Source organism: Panthera onca, chromosome X, assembly GCF_046562875.1.
Source record: "Panthera onca isolate mPanOnc1 chromosome X, mPanOnc1 haplotype 2, whole genome shotgun sequence".
Classification (NCBI taxonomy): Eukaryota; Metazoa; Chordata; class Mammalia; order Carnivora; family Felidae; genus Panthera; species Panthera onca.
This window is the reverse complement of record NC_138357.1, coordinates 43,108,315-43,126,526: the sequence shown is the minus strand read 5'-3', so window position 1 is coordinate 43,126,526 and position 18,212 is coordinate 43,108,315.

Sequence of the window (18,212 nt, the reverse complement as noted above, 5' to 3'; positions counted from 1 at the left end):
AGAGTGATGACCCAAGGCTGAAAGAGGGCATTATCCTAGGAACCCTTTACCAAAGCATAGGAACAGGGTAGGTCATGAGTAGAAGTTGCTATTAGTAACGTTATCACTCTTGAAAAAAGCAGTGGGTTTACATACTCCAATACCACACTTCTATTAACTGAATCTTTTCCAACACTATGACTTCCAATATAATAGCACCTTTTTATTTACGGGGCCTTTGGCCCTCAAGGATATTCAAGTTTCTGAAGATAATAAAGTCATTGTGTATAGCCACTGTTTAATTGCAAAAATTAAATAGAAGGTAGCTAATGAATTAAAGGCCAAACATGTATTAGAAAAGATTGTCATGGTGCCTGGGTGGCTCAGTGGGTTAAGCTTCTGACTTCAGCTGAGGTGATCTCACAGTTTGTGAGTTCGAGCCTCATGCCAGGCTCTGTGCTGACAGCCCAGAGCCTGGAGTCTGTTTCAGATTCTGTGTCTCCCTCTCTCACTGCCCCTCCCCCACTCATTCTCTCTCTCTCTCTCTCTCTCTCTCTCTCTCTCTCTCAAAATAAACATTAAAAATAAGAAAACAGTGTCACATGCCATGTCTTATGTTGTTCACAACCATTTCAACTAATTTAAAAAAGTAGTTCCTGAGGGAGTAAAACTTATTCTATATGGATTTATATTTTTAGAAGCTAGTCCATACCATACTGTGTAGATGAATGCAGAATCAGGTTGGGGATTAACTTTTTCTAATAGCTTTGCCACCCTTTATGTCAAAGTGACTTGTTTGGTGCTTAGCATACAACAATGATTCATAAAAACATGAATTGAAAAGGAGAAATTGACCTTTTTTGCCTTGATTTTCTTAGTGCTATTTTATTTGCAAAGTTTAAAATTAAAATTCACAAATCCATTTGTTTCACCAAAGTGCCATCTATATTCAGATGACCAAAGAGTAATGACCTATTGGGGGTAATTTCAAATGATTTTACCCTATAAACCTAAAATGAAACAAAGAATAGGTCAAGATAAAATTAAAATTTGCAGTGTCTCCTCAAGTTTTGTTTACCTTTATTTTTTTGGATTTTTTTATTTTTTGTTTTTTATTGTAGTATAATTAAGATACACTGTTAAATTAGTTTCAGGTGTACAATATAGTGATTCAACAATTCTATACATTATTCAGTGTTCATCACAGTAGGTGTACTCTTAATCCCCTTTTATCTATTTCACCCATACCCCACCTCCTGCATTACCTTTAAAAGCAATACATGAGGTCCATCGAGCCTGGGCTCATCACTGGACAGAATCTGTTGGTATTGGCCAGTCCTCTACTTTTCTGACTGTGGACTAGATTTCCCATAAGTTTCAGTGGTTTGAGTCAGCTTTTCCCACTTTCTTTCCTGTGCCAGAGTTTGTGGGAGTGTCTCCTTTGTGGGGGGAGGAGTGCAAAGGTCCCAGTGGACACGGGAGAATGGCAAAATGCACTGGTGTTGGAGTGAAGATAAGGGTGAAGCCTGGTACCAGATGTGTGTTGTGATTTGCCCTAATCCGTGAAATGCTGCTGCTACATGGTCACATGATTTTTTCTGGGTTGGGCTGGTGCCCAGCTGCAGTCTCTGGATACCAGCAGCCTCATGGTCTTGCAAACATTCCTTAAGGCTAGATGGAACTTGGCCATTGCTCAGCGAGACCCTCCCCCAGAAGGTCAGAATGGGTCAAAGCCACAGCCCCTCAGAAGCGAGGGGTTGGGAAACACAGCCACATCTGAGATGAATCTCAGGAGGGAGGTGCTGCCTGGCAGCCTGAAGGCTTGGTCACAGATGGTGTAGAAGTGGGGAGTGTTTGGGAACCAGAGACAAAAGAGGGGTGTTTGAATGCTAGTGGGAGAGAGCACAGAGTTCTGATACTACAGACTAGGTAGCTGGGTGACACCATTTTTACCCCTTCCACACATGCACATTCACGCCTATACGCAGCACAACAATCCACTTCAGTAAGCTAAGCAGTGCCACCTAATGGAGAACAGAGCCGTTACACTAAGCCCTGCCCAACTAGGCCAACTGCACTTTTAAGGAGCACCACAAATCTCTCCTCCTGCTTAGTTTACACACTGTAAAGTGCTTCATAGTTTGAATTCTAGGGGAAACCGGATGTAGTTTCAATCATATTTGATTCTGTTTGCTGGCCCATCTATTCAATTTTTTTCTTTCTTTTCTTATTCTTGAAAACAGAAAGAGAAACTATTTTTATTTTCCATTTGTATTAAAAAGATTTTCTTTAATTTTTTCTACTATATTTTTTACTTTTTTGTACATCTTTATATTCTATTTTACTTCCATCATTTCATTTTATTCTATTTTATTGTATTCATTTTTTCAACTTTTTAAATGTTTTCCTTTTTTTTCTTTTCTTATCTTTCCCTTTTTTCTCTAATCTATCAAGTTTCTTTCAACAACCCGACCAAAAAACACCTAGGATCTAGCATGTTTTTTAAAATTTTTTGTGTTGTTTTAGTTACTTAATTTTCATTTTTTGTACTTTATTAATTCATTTTCTTCCTTCAAAATGACAAAATGAAGGAATTCACCCCAAAAGAAAGAACAGGAACAAATGACATCCAGGGACTTAACACAGATACAAGCAAGGTGTCTGAACCAGAATTTAGAATCACGATAATAAGAATACTAGCTGGGGTTGAAAATAGATTACAATCCCTTTCTGCTGAGATAAAAGAAGTAAAAACTAGTCAGGATGAAATAGAAATGTTATAACTGAGCTACAATCTTGAATGGTTGCCACAGCAGCAAGGATGGATGAAACAGAGCAGTGAATCAGCGATATAGAGGACAAACATGGAGAATAATGAAGCAGAATAAAAGAGGGAGACTAAGGCAAAAGAGCGCAATATAAGAATGAGAGAACTCAGTGACTCATTAAAAAGGAATAAAATCCGAATCATAGGGGTCCCAGAAGTTGAAGAGAGACGAATAAGGGTAGAAGGTTTATGTGACAAATCATAGCAGAAAACTTTCCTAAACTGGGGAAAGACACAGGCATCAAAATCCAGGAAGCACAGAGAACTCCCATTAGATTCAACAAAAACCAACTGTCAACAAGGCATATCATAGTCAAATTCACAGAATACTCGGGCAAGGAAAGAATCATGAAAGCAGCAAGGGAAAAAAAAGTCCTCAACACACAAAGGAAGATAGATCAGGGTCAAAGCAGACCTATCCACAGAAACTTGGAACGCCAGAAAGGACTGGCAGGATATATTCAATGTGCTAAATAAGAAAAACATGCAACCAAGAATTCTTTATCCAGCAAGGCTGTCATTCAAAATAGAAGGAGAGATAAAAAGTTTCCCAAACAAAAATTAAAGGAGTTCATGAACACAAAACCAATACTGCAAGATATTTTAAGGGGGACTCTCTGAGGGGAGAAATGATGGGGAAAAAAAAAGACCAAAAGCAACAAAGACTAGAAAGGACCAGAGAACACCACCAGAAACTCCAACTCTATAGGAAACATAATGGAAATAAGTTCATATCTTTCAGTACTCACTCTAAACATCAATGGACTAAATGCTCCAATCAAAGACATATGGTAGGGGCGCCTGGGTGGCTCAGTTGGTTAAGCATCTGACTTCAGCTCAGGTCATGATCTCACAGTTCGTGGGTTCGAGCCCTGTGTCAGGCTCTGTATTGACAGTTCAGAGCCTGGAGCCTGCTTTGGATTCTGTGTCTCCCTCTTTCTCTCTCTGCTCTTCCCCTGCTTGCACTCTCTTTCTCTCTCTGTCTGTCTCTCAAAATAAATACACATTAAAAAAATTTTTTTAAATAAAAAATAAAAAAATTTAAAACGACATAGGGTAACAGAATGGATAAGAAAACAAGATCCACCAATATGCTGTTTACAAGAGACCCATTTTAGTCCTAAGGACACCTTCAGATTGAAAATAAGGGTATGGAGAACCATCTATCATGCTAATGGTCACCAAAAGAAAGCTGGAGTGGCCATATTTATATCAGAAAATCGACTTGAAAATAAAAACTGTAACAAGGGATGAAGAAGGTCATTATATCATAATTAAGGGGTCTATCCACCAGGAAGATCTGACAATTTTAAACATTTATGCTCCTAGCATGGAATAACACAAATATATAAATCAGTTAATCACAAACATAAAGAAACTCAATGATAATAAAACCATAACAGTAGGGGACTTCAACACCCCACTTAAAGCAATGGACACACCATCTAAACAGAAAATCAACAAAGAAACAATGGCTTTGAATGACATACTGGATTGGATGGACTTAACAGATATATACAGAACATTTCATCCTAAAGCAGCAGAATACATATTCTTCTCCAGTGCACATGGAATATTCTCCAAAATAGATCACGTATTGGGACAAAAATCAGCCCTCAACAAGTACAAAAAGATAGAGATCATACTGTGCATATTTTCAGACCACAACACTATGAAACTTGAAATCAACCACAAGAAAAAACTTGGAAAGATAACAAATACTTGGAGACTAAAGAACATCCTACTAAACAATGAATGGGCTAACCAAGAAGTTAAAGAGGAAATTAAAAGTACATGGAAGCCAATTAAAATGATAATGCCAGACCTCAAAACCTCTGGTACATAGCAAAGGTGGTCATAAGAAAGAAGTACATAGCAATCCAGGCCTTCCTAAAGAAGGAAGAAAGATCTCAGATACACAACCTAGCCTTATACCATAAAGAGCTGGAAAAAGAACAGTAAATAAAACACAAAACCAGAAGAAAGCAGAAAATAAGAAAGATTAGAGCAGAAATCAATGCTATTGAAACAAAAAAAAAAAAAAAAAAAAAAAGAGTAGAACAGATCAATGAAACCAGAAGCTGGTTCTTTGAAAGAATTAACAAAATTGATAAACCCCTAGCCAGTTTGATCAAAAATAAAAGGAAATGACATAAATAAAATCAAGAATTAAAGAGGAGAGATCACTACAAACACAGCAGAAATACAAACAATAATAAGAGAATATCATGAGCAATTATACACCAACAAAATGGGCAATCTGGAAGGAATGAACACATTCCTCAAAACATATAAACTACCAAAACTGAAACAGGAAGAAATAGAAATTTTGAACAGACCCATAACCAGTAAAGAAATCAAATTAGTAATCAAAAATCTCCCCCCCAAAACCCAGGACTCCAGGGCCAAATGGCTTTCCAGGCAATTCTACAAAACATTTAAAGAAGAGTTACCACCAACCATTTTGAAGCTGTTACAAAAAAATAGAAATGGAAGGAAAACTTCCAAACTCATTCTAAAAGGCCAGCATTACCTTGACTCCAAAAGCAGACAGAGACCTCACTAAAAAGGCAAACTACAGACCAATTCCCCTGATGAACATGGATGCAAAAATCCTCAACGAGATACTAGACAACTGGATCCAACAATACATTAAAAAAATTATTCACCACAACCAAGTAGGATTTATACCTTGGATGCAGGGCTTGTTCAATATCTGCAAAACAATCAATGTGATACATCACATCAATAAAAGAAAGGACAAGAACCATATGATCCTCTCAATAGATGCAGAGAAAGCTTTTGACAAAATACAGCATCCTTTCTTGGTACAAACTCTCAAGAAAATAGGGATAGAACAATCATACCTCAAGATCATAAAAGCCATATATGAAAGACCCACAGCTAATATCTGAGAGCTAAAAACAGAGCTTTCTCCCTAAGGTCAGGACACAGGGATGTCCACTATCGCTACTGTTATTCAACATAGTATTGGAAGTCTTAGTCTCAGCAATCAGAAAACACAAAGGAATAAAAGGCATCCAAATCAGCCAGGAGAAAGTAAAACTTTCACTCTTTGCTGATGAAATGATACTCTATATGGAAAACCCAAAGATTCCACCAAAAAACTGCTATAATGGATCCATGAATTCGTCAAAGTTGCAGGATATAAAATAAATGTACAGAAATCAGTTGCATTCCTCTACACCAATAATGAAGCAACAGAAAGAGAAATCAAGGAATCGATCCCATTTACAATTGCACCAAAACCATAAAATACATAGGAATAAATCTAACCAAGGAGATGAAAAATCTATACACTGAAAACTATAGAAAGCTTATGAAAAAATTGAAGAAGACACAGAAAAATGGAAAAATATTCCATGCTCCTGGATAGGAAGAACAAATATTGTTAACATGTCAGTACTACCCAAAGCAATCTACATATTCAATGCAATCCGTATCAAAATAACACCAGCATTCTTCACAGAGATAGAACAAATAATTCTGAAATTTGTATGGAACCAGAAAAAACCCTGAATAGCCAAAGCAATCTTGAAAAAGAAAACCAGCAGGAGGCATCACAATCCCACACTTCAAGCTATACTACAAAGCTCTAATCATCAAGACAGTATAGTACTGGCACAAAAACAGACACTCAGATCAATGGAACAGAATAGAGAACCCAGAAATGGACCCACAAACGTATGGCCAAATAATCTTTGACAAAGCAGGAAAGAATATCCAATGGAATAAAGACAGTCTCTTCAGCAAGTGGTGCTGGGAAAACTGGACAGCGACATGCAGAAGAATGAACCTGGACCGCTTTCTTACACCATACACAAAAATAAACTCAAAATGAATGAAAGACCTAAACATAAGACAGGAAGCCATCAAAATCCTAGAGGTGAAAGCAGGCAAAAACCTCTTTCACCTCGACCTCAGCAACTTCTTCCTCAATATGCCTCCAGAGGCAAGGGAAACAAAAGCAAAAATGAACTATTGGGACCTCATCAAAATAAAAAGCTTCTGCACAGCAAAGGAAACAATCAGCAAAACTAAAAGGCAGCTGATGAAATGGGAGAAGATATTTGCAAATGACATATCAGATAAAGGGTTAGTATTCAAAATCTATAAAGTGCTTATCAAACTCACCCAAAAAACAAATAATCAATTGAAGAAATGGGCAAAAGACATGTATAGATCTTCTCCAAAGAAGACATCCAGATAGCCAACCAACACATGAAAAAATGCTCAACATCACTCATCATCAGGGAAATACAAATCAAAACCACGATGAGATACCACTTCACATTTGTCACAATGGCTAACATTAACAACTCAGGCAATAACAGATGTTGGCGAGAATGCAAAGAAAGAGGATCTCTTTTGCATTGCTGGTGGGAATGCAAACTTGTGCAGCCACTCTGCAAAACAGTATGGAGGTTCCTCAAAAAATTAAAAATATAACTACCCTAAGACCCAGAAATTGCACTACTAGGTATTTATCCAAGGGATACAGGTGTGCTGTTTTAAAGGGGCACATGCACCCCAATGTTTTAGCAGTGTTATTGACAATAGCCAAAGTATGGAAAGAGCCCAAATGTCCATCAACAGATGAGTGGATGAAGATGTGAGATAAATATATATATGTATATATATATATATATATATATATATATATATATATATATACATATATATATAGCTCAGCAATCAAAAAGAATGAAATCTTGCCATTTGTAACTATGTGGATGGAACTAGAGGGTATTATGCTAATTGAAATTAGAGAAAGACAAATATCATATGACTTCACTCATATGAGGAATTTAAGATACAAAACAGATGAACATAATGGAAGGGAAGCAAAAACAATATAAAAACAGGGAGGGGGAAACATAAAAGACTCTTAAATATAGAGAACAAACAGAGGGTTGCTGGAGGGGTTGTGGGAGAGGGGATGGGCTAAATGGGTAAGGGGCATTAAGGAATCTACTCCTGAAATCATTGTTGCACTATATGCTAACTAACTTGGATGTAAATTAAAAATAAATTAATTAGGGGCGCCTGGGTGGCTGAGTCGGTTAAGCCTCCGACTTCAGCTCAGGTCATGATCTCATGGTTCATGAGTTTGAGCCCCACGTCGGGCTGTGTGCTGACAGCTCAGAGCCTGGAACCTGCTATGGATTCTGTGTTTCCCTCTCTCCTGCCCCCCCTTGCTCTCGCTCTCTCTCTCAAAAATAAACATTTTTTAAAAATTAATTAATTAATTAATTAATTTAAAAAAGCAACACATGAGGGACCACACTATGCCCCTTTAGTCATTATCGAAGGGTCATGAATTGTGACAAATATTGTGTTTTTTTAAATTTTTTTAACCTTTATTTATTTTTTTGACAGAGAGAATGGACAGGAGAGGGTCAGAGAGAGCGGCAGACACAGAATCCGAAACAAACGTGGGGCTCAAACTCACGGACCGGGAGATCTCGACCTGAGCCGGAGTCAGACGCTCAACCGACTGAGCCACCCAGGCGCCCCAACAAATATTGTTTAATAAAATAAAAATATCACAAAAGCAAGCCTTTCAACTGGCAGTTTTGTACAAAGATTTGTTTTGAATGTAGTTCTTTTTGACAAGATTGACTATATCATTTTGAGACATATTTAAGGGTCATCAAACTTGTCAATATAATTTTTGATCAAAGATTTGTAATTATGTTCCCATAACAACACCTGGGGGGCTCAGTCAGTTAAGCATTGACTTTAGCTAAGGTCATGATCTCACAGTTCATGAATTCAATTCCCTCATCTATGCTGAGGGCACAGAGCATGCTTTGAATCCTCTGTCTTCTTTTCTTTTTGCCCCTCTCTCGCTTGCACTCTCCCTCTCTCTCTCAGAAATAAATAAGCATTTAAAAAAACAAATTATGTTCCCATAAAGACATATATCAAATTCCAGGCATTCCCTGAAGGTATGTTTTGAGTAGATGGAGTGTATCTGACTTGTAGGTGGACAGGTAGCCATTAAAAAGTATGCCAAATGGGACCATCTTTCCAAAAATCTAAAAGCAAGCACGCAGCACCATGAAGTTGAGTCTCACAATTCAAGAGATTCATAAATGAATATAATAAAATTCAAAGCAAATTGGACTACTCACAGAGCTAGAATAAACAATCCTAAAATTTGTATGGAACAACAAAAAACCAGAAATAGCCAAAACAATCTTGAAAAAGAAAATCAAATATGGAGGGGAGATATCACAATTCTGGACTTCAAGTTATATTAGTGATGAAAACATTTTCTGTACAAGTAAAAGTAATACTGTATGATAGACTGGAAAAATAAGTGCTTCATTTGAAAAAAAAAAAAAATGGGCAGAAGACATGAACAGAATGTCTCCAAAGAAGACACTGAGATGGCCAACAGACACATGAAAAGATGTTCAACCTCACTCATTATCAGGAAAATGCAAATTAACAGTACAATTATATATCACTTCACACCTGTCAAAATGGCTAAAGTCAAAAACACAAGAAACAGCAAGTGTTGGTGAGCTTACACAGAAAAAGGAAGTCTCTTGTTCTGTTGGTGGGAATGAAAGCTGGTACAGCCACTGTTGAAAATGGTGTAGAGTTTCCTCAAAACATTAAAAATAGAACTACCATACAATCCAGTAATTGCACTACTGGGTATGTATCCCCCAGATACAGAAGCACTAATTCAAAGGGACACATACACCTCTATGTTTATAGCAGCATTACTTACAATACCCAAGATACAGAAGCAGTCTAAGTATCCATCAATAGATGACTATTTAAAGAAAATGTAGTATATATACATCCATGTTGTTGCAAATGGCAAGATTTCATTCTTTTTGTGGCTGAAAAATATTCTATCACTCACACACACACACACACACATACACACACTGGAATATTTTTTTTTAACTTTTTATTTATTTTTGAAAGAGAGAGAAACTGAGTATGAGCAGGGGAGGGGCAGAGAGAGAGGGAGACAGAATCTGAAGCAGGCTCCAGGTTCTGAGCTGTCAGCACAGAGCCTGACGTGGGTCTCAAACTCGTGAACCACAAGATCATGACGTGAGTTGAAGTCAGATGCTTAACTGACTGAGCCACCTAGGTGCCCCCAGACACACTGGAATATTATTCAGCCACGGAAAAGAATGAAATCTTGTCATTTGCAACACTGGTAGAGCTAGAGAGTATAATACTAAGGGAAATAACTCAGAGAAATACAAATGCCATATATTTTCAATCATATGTGGGATTTAAGAAAGAAAACAAACAAGTAGAGGAAAAAAATTAAGAGAGAGAAACCAGAAAACATACTCTTAACTATATAGAACAAACTGATAGTTACCAGAGGGGAGGTGGGGGTGGGGGGAAATGAATGAAATAGGTGATGGGGATTAAGGAATGCACTTGTCATGATGAGCACTGAGTAGAGAATTGTTGAATCACTATTTTCTACACCTGATACCAATATAGCACTGTATGTTAACTATACTGGAAATAAAATTTAAAACTTAATTTAAAAAATATCTGAAAATGTAAAATGAATTTGTGAATATTACTTTACAAACTTGAATATGCAAAAACCAAAGCAAACAAGAAAACAAATAAAAATCATTATTTGAACTCAGACGCTCATCCCACTAATCTGAGAGGAAATTTAATCTTAATCATTATTTGGACTTTCCTCATTCATCCATTAAGATTGTACAAATGTCTGGGGGATCAGAAAATTGAGAGGTACTCCCACTGGTTTATAGTCTACACTAGTCAACATTGATATTGCTCATTTAGTCTCTTACAGTGACTCTGATATTTCTGTGTTATGTCTGACTATGGAAATCTTTGGCAAAGCAGAGAATCCAGATACCTTGGTTCATATCCACTGTGGTCACACTACTTCCCTGGGTGCTGAGTGGGCATGAGTCCCTGCTATTTTAGTAACCCCAGTTCCATAAGGAACTTTCCTATTAGTCCTAATAGTCCTTTCCTATTCCCAGTGAATCTCTCTCTCCCCCTAAACTCTTGTATTTTTGTTTCCACCTCATCCTTTATAAAATGTAATTACCTCTTTCCCTTTTCCTTCATAAGAATGACCTAAAATAATTGTGTCAAAAAGTTTGGGCTTAAGAATTCAGCAAAAGATTTTGAGAAAATGTTCGCTTTAATTTGAACTATGTAACCTCTGTACTGGCCCACGAAAAATCCCTCCATAAACTTGGGGAGAGAAAAATCAATGAGAGCAAATTAAGACCACAATTAGTTATCCTGTCACCTACATATGAAAAAAATTCAATTTAGTGTAATCAAAGAAATGAAAACTTTGAATAAAGGAGACACTGTTATTGCTATGATAAGGAAGCCCAGAAATTTCTAATAATTTTTCATTGCCATTTCTACGATCCCCTTCCCCATACCCTGATACTTTCCTTTGTGCCCTATTGCAGTTCCAAACCTTTGTCCCTTCTAAATCATTGTCTCTCCTTTCTCCTTGACAGTCCCCACATTTGAATCTCTTGCTATCAGATGATATTATCCATTATCCCTTCCTTGTTTCAGTCATGTATACACCCCCACATCATTCCTCCTCATTACTTAAAAATTTTAGCACTGGCTGACTGCCATTTACTCCCACACTACTAATTCTTGATACAGTTAATATCTACTTAACTGATTCTGTCAATGTTCTTCCTTCTGTAATCCATGACTTATCCGAATAAACTTGACCACATTATCTCAGCCACCTACTTCCACAATAATATACTCTAGACCATATAATTACAAATACCTACTTCTTTTATAACCTTAGTTTCAATTGTCTCATTCTCATACCACCATTTTAATTTTTCCAGTCAACTCCCTGTATCACTGAACTCCAAAAATTCTTTGACTTCATGTGGACCCCAAATCCATTGATCTTAACATCTTTTTACTGCCCATCACCCTCACCCAAAGAACTTCTCACTCTCTTACTTACTCAGCTAAGTTTTCATGATGTATCAATATAATCAATCCTTTGCATGGGATTGATTCCATAGCCTGTCTTTATCTTGGCAAAATCACAAATATCTTTGAATTTAGCTCTTCATTCCCTCTACACCCACATCATTACAGCTGATTGTGGCTATAGAAAACACCCAAGTGTACAGTAGGCTGGCAATGCCACCCATTAACATACTGCATTCCCTTAGTCCACTCACATCTAGGAAGATTAAAAATTCATACTATTTCTTCTATCTTTAATCCTCCAAAATCTCCTCCCTCATTCTCATTCTCACCTAATGACCTTTTTATACTTCACTGAGAAAATACAAACAACCAGTAGCTCCCACCATCTTACCGACTCACATATCAAATTGATTTTATTCAATTTCTCTTCCTCAGATCAGTTTTTTTTTTATTAATTGCAATCAGATTTTCATCCCCACCACTTCATGCAAAGAGCTAAAGAGCTCTTCTCAAGGTCATCACTGACCTCTACATTGTTAAGTACCAATTCTTCCCATTCTTCTTTTATTTAATATATCAGTAATGTTTGACAAATTTTATCACTCTCTCCTCCTTGGAACAATTTCTTCTCTTGACTTCTGGGATACAGACAGAAATCTTCTGATTTGTCTCCCACATCACTATTGCAATTAATTTCGACGGTAGAAAAATATACAATTCTGCTAACTGGTCTCATTTCTTTGTATCTCTTCTGGTTTCTTCTCATCTCATTCCTTACACACTTAGGAATAAACCTAGCCAAAGAGGTGAAAGACTTAGGAATAAACCTAGCCAAAGAGGTGAAATACCTGTACTCTGAAAACTATAAAACATTAATGTAAGAAATTGAAGATGGAATAAACAAATGGAAAGACATTCTATACTCATGAATTAGAAGAACAAATATTGTTAAAATGTCTATACTACACAAAGCTATCTACACACATAATGCAACCCTTATCAAAATACCTACAACACTTTTCACAAAACTAGAACAATCCTAAAATTTATATGGAACCACAAAAAAAATAGCCAAAACAATTTAGGAAAGAAAAAAATTTGGACGTATCACATTTCTGCACTTCATTTTATACTAAAAACCTATAGTAATCAAAACAGTAGGGTACTGGCACAAAAATGGACACATAGACCAACAGAACAGAATAGAAAACACAGAAGCAAATCCACAATTATATGATCAACTAATCTTTGACAAAGCAGAAAACTCAAAATGGATTAAAGACCTAAATGTGAGACCTGAAACCAAAAAATCCTAGTAGAGTGCTCAGAAATGTCTCTGACATCAGCCATAGCATCATTTTTCTAGATATGTCTCCTGAAGCAAGGGAAATAAAAACAAAAATAAACTATCAGTACTTCATAAAAATAAAAATTCTGCATAGTGAGGAAAACAATAAACAAAATTAAAAGGCAACCAACTGATTGGGAGAAGATATTTGCAAATGAAATCTAATAAAGTGTTAGTATCCAGAATATATAAAGCACTTATATAACTCACCCAAAAAATAAATAATCCAATTTAAAAAATGGGCAGAAGAAATGAACAGTAATTTCTCCAAAGAAGACATCCAGATGGCTAACAGACATATGAAAAGATGTTAATCATTACTTATCATCAAGGAAATGCAAATAAAAACTCTAATGAGCTATCACCTCACACATATCAGAATGGCTAAAATAAAAAATATAAAAAATAGCAGGTATTAGCAAGGATGTGGAGAAAAGGGAATCTTCATCCACTATTGGATCGTAATTCAAACAGGTAATGCAAACTGGTGTAGCCACTCTGGAAAACAGTATGGAGTTTCCTCAGAAAGTTAAAAATAGAACTACCTTACACTTCAGTAATTGCACTACTGGATATTTACCCAATGAATACAAAAACAATAATTCAAATGTATACATGCACCCCTATGTTTATAGCAGCATTATTTATGATAGCCAAGATATGGAAGCAGCCCAAGTGTATGTGTATACATTGACTGATGAATGTATAAAGAAAGTGTGTGTGTGTGTGTGTGTGTGTGTGTGTTTATATAATAGAATATTATTCAACCATTAAAAAGAATAAAATCTTGTCATTTTCAATGCCATGGATGCAGCTAGAGAGTATAATGCTAAGCAAAATAAGTCAGTCAGGAAAGACAAATACCATATGATTTCACTCATATGTGGAATTTAAGAAACAAAGCAAAGGAGCAAAGGAAAAAGCAAAGAGAGAGACAGCAAACCAAGAAACAGCTTTTCAACTATACAAGACAAACTGATAGTTACCAGAGGGGAGGTTGGGTGGAGGTTGGGTGAAATAGGTGATGGCAATTAGGTGTGCATTTGTCATGATGAGCACTGGGTGATGTATTGAATTGTTGGGTCACTATATTGTACACCTAAAACTAATATAACACTGTTCATTAAATATACTGGAATAAAAATAAAAGAATAAAAAATTTCTTAAAGCAGATAAGATGCCATTAACAAAAATAGAACATATCAATGTGGTTCAATATGGAAAAATATCTGATTCATTAATGGGACAATGCAAGGTGCAAAAAATTTACACCATATAATTAATAATTATATTATTTATATTATCTTTTATACTACAACAATACATAATTTATGTATTTATGTGTGTCACAATTTGTATATTTATACCACACATTATTTTATATTATGTTTATTTTATAAAAACTTTTGACTTGAACAGATATTTCCTCTGTGAAAGGAAAAATAATGTCTGAGTGAGTGAAATATCTATTTTTCATTTTCTACCCCATTTTACTCTAAGAATTTTTAGTCATGTCCTTACATTACTTTTTCAATTATAAAAATCAAATAATTGGGGCTCCTGGGTGGTTCAGTCGGTTGAGCATCCAACTTCAGCTCAGGTCATGATCTCACGGTTTGTGGGTTCGAGCCCTGTGTCAGGCTCTGTGCTGTCAGTTCAGAGCCTGGAGCCTGCTTCGGATTCTGTGTCTCCCTCTCTCTCTGCTCCTCCCCAACTCACGTTCTGTCACTCTCTGTTTCTTAAAAAATGAATAAACATTAAAAAACAATTTAAATGAAATAATGGATGTTGTGTCCCTCAATTGTAGTCAAAATTAAGCTTCAGTTTAATTTTAACTGTTGGTTTCATAGAGAAAAATTATTGTTCTGTAGACCTTGTGCATAGAATAAAACACACATTCACACCAAAGTGTTAAAAGTAATTATCTACATAAAGATAGGATTATATATTATCTTATTTATTCTTTGTAATTTTCTGAATTACTTGTAATGTGCAAGTATTACTTTAATAATATAATAATAAAGGCCTCTCCCTCAAAAATATTTTTATGAACTCTGCATAGCATTTCTGATGTCATTATCCTCTTCATTCTAAAGGTCTTTTATCCTATTGCTAGCTACTGCCTTTTCTTTGATTCCTCTACCATGGTCTAACTGCTGTTTTGGGAGCAGAATAAGGCAGTATGAGAGAAAAGGAGTCTCCTCACTTGGTTATGTGAGCTTAGGCCTCTAATGCATTATCAAGGGGGAATATGATTTTTCTTTGATATTAGATGAAACTACAACTGTAGTTGGATTATAGTTCTGCTGAACTTGATTGTTTTAAGTGTCTTGACAAAATCGGAACATAGAAATAGCATCTATTTTCCTACTAGAGTTAGGAAGAAAACTACTCTTGCTTTTCCTATGAATCATAACTAACTAGCCACTAAGTGGAGCTATAGGCTCAAGTATAAGAAATGTAATGTATGAGTTCAATTATTTTATGAAAATAGATATAACAGTGTTATTGGAGTTCTCCAAAAATAATAACAAAAATTAAGCTTATTTCCTCCCTTGATCAAAATGAGCATTCAGAAGCCAAGATTTTGAATAGGTGGATGAGGCCAGTTAGAAGACTTAGGACTGAAACATATAGGTGACATTCAGTTTCATTATTCCACTTCTTACTAGATTATTTAAAACAATTGCAGTACTATAAAATGTTCAACAATTTTAGTATTAAACAATGCTGTTTTATTGCCTAGAATAGTGATTTTCAAATAGGGTTAATTTTGTATACCCCCTTGCCCTCAGGGGACATTTGGCAATGTCTGCAGACAATTTTCATTGTCATAAATAAATGAAATAGGTGCTACTACCATGCAGTGTGTAGAGACAAGGGATGTCAAGGAGAAAGTACTTTATAGTTTCCCTGATGCATTCCTATTACCCCTCATGATTCTTGATGCCACAATATGAAGAAAGAAGAAAGAAAGAAAGAAAGAAAGAAAGAAAGAAAGAGGAAGGAAAAAGGAAAGAAAGAAGGAATAAAGAAAGAAAATTAAAAAAATAAGTAAGTGAATTGCCCAAGGCCATCTGAGTTAAAACTCAGTGATTCTGACTTTGGGGCCCTTTCAGAAAACCACACTATCTCTTTGAATATTAACACACTGTGTTGTAATAACTGAAACTATTGTTTGAACAGCCTCCATGTGGACATATGGGTAAGTTTTTATGTATCCTGCATAAATATATAAATAAAACAATAATAAAAGCTTCTATTTATTAAACTTACTACATGTCAGATACTTTGCTTAAGCAATATATATATATTATTGATATTAAAACTGCAACAACCCCAAGATTTTGTGTTATGTCTGCTTTATCAGTGGGAAATTGAGGTACAGGGAGGTAAAATAATTTGTACAAGTTCATAAAGCTTGTAAGTGGAGGAATTGAGGTTTAAATCTGAGGCCTACTGACTCAAGTTCATGGGTTTGTTTTCTATTTTGAATATACTTTATTTTTTAGAGCAGTTTTAGGTTCACAGCAAAATTCAGTGGAATCATATCCAAGATAACTATCTCATCTCATAACCACCTCTCCCATAAAGGCTACTACTACATACACACACGTGCACACACATACCTACGGATGCTCATCATACTACACATATATGGAACAGAAAGGTAGCTTAATTGAGAATGGTTGTAGCAGAGACTGCTCATAATACCCATTCTTCTCTAGCTTGATATAGGCCCTTATATTCAATCAGCCAAGCAATAGTATTTTTAGCTGGAAATGTAGCTGCCTGGAATAAAGAATAAATTTCTGAGACTTCCTAATTGTGACATGTGATTAAGTTCCAGCCAATGAGGTGGAAGTAGAAATGTCATGTGATAGTTTCCAACAATCAGCTTTAGAGAAGTGCTGAAGTTTGCACTTTGTGACTTTTTCTTCATTTTTTTTCCTCTGACTACTTCCTGGAATGGAGCTGATGCTTCAGACCTAATGATGAAGGCTATAGTCCACAAGGTAGAGAGTGAAATGGAGGAATTAAATTCTCAAGGATTTTATTGATCAGAGCTTCTATGTCACCCATGAAATGTGAAATTATAGACTTTTACATGAGAGAAATACATTTTTAAATTATTTAAGTCACTGAAATACTGATAATTTTAGTCAACTGACAGCAGATCTCAATCCTAACTGTCATAAGGATAAAGTATTTTTCAAATGGACAGCTAAAAGCCAGAAATGCACTCACACTCCAGACCTTACTGTTTATACCATAACACTGCTTTTCCAGATGGGGTCACCCAGTCTTCAAGTCTATGGTGTCTTTTCCCCAACAATATTTTCCCAGATACAGTTGAAGAGATACTCAGGAGTTCTTTTTAATTTGATACTTCTTGGACACAATATTCCTGAGATAAAGGTATTCTGACTCTCTGAAACTAAATCTGCTTTCCCTTTGTCATATTAACACATTACTGGACACATGTGACACACAGGTGAAGGATACTGAGTCTTTGTTGGCTAGACCTAAGCTGTGCAATCCTTGATGAAAGTCCTCATTAGATGCAATTCATCTTCTAAGGAAGAACTTAATTTTTCACACTAACGGTTTACATGCTCTGCAAGGAGGCACATCTGATAAACTGTATGGGGATGCATGACAGAAGAGCTTGAAGGATCCTGTAAGAAAATCCAAAATGACAGAATATGAGTCAAATATATAACAGAGACTGAAATTAGAGGACATTAAGTTTTAATACAGTATGTAGCATTCTTTTTTAAAAACTATTTTTTTTTATTTTTTAATATATGAAATTTACTGTCAAATTGGTTTCCATACAACACCCAGTGCTCATCCCAAAAGGTTCCCTCCTCAATACCCATCACCCACCCTGCCCTCCCTCCCACCCCCCATCAACCCTCAGTTTGTTCTCAGTTTTTAACAGTCTCTTTTGCTTTGGCTCTCTCCCACTCTAACCTCTTTTTTTTTTTTTTCCCTTCCCCTCCCCCATGGGTTTCTGTTATGTTTCTCAGGATCCACATAAGAGTGAAACCATATGGTATCTGTCTTTCTCTG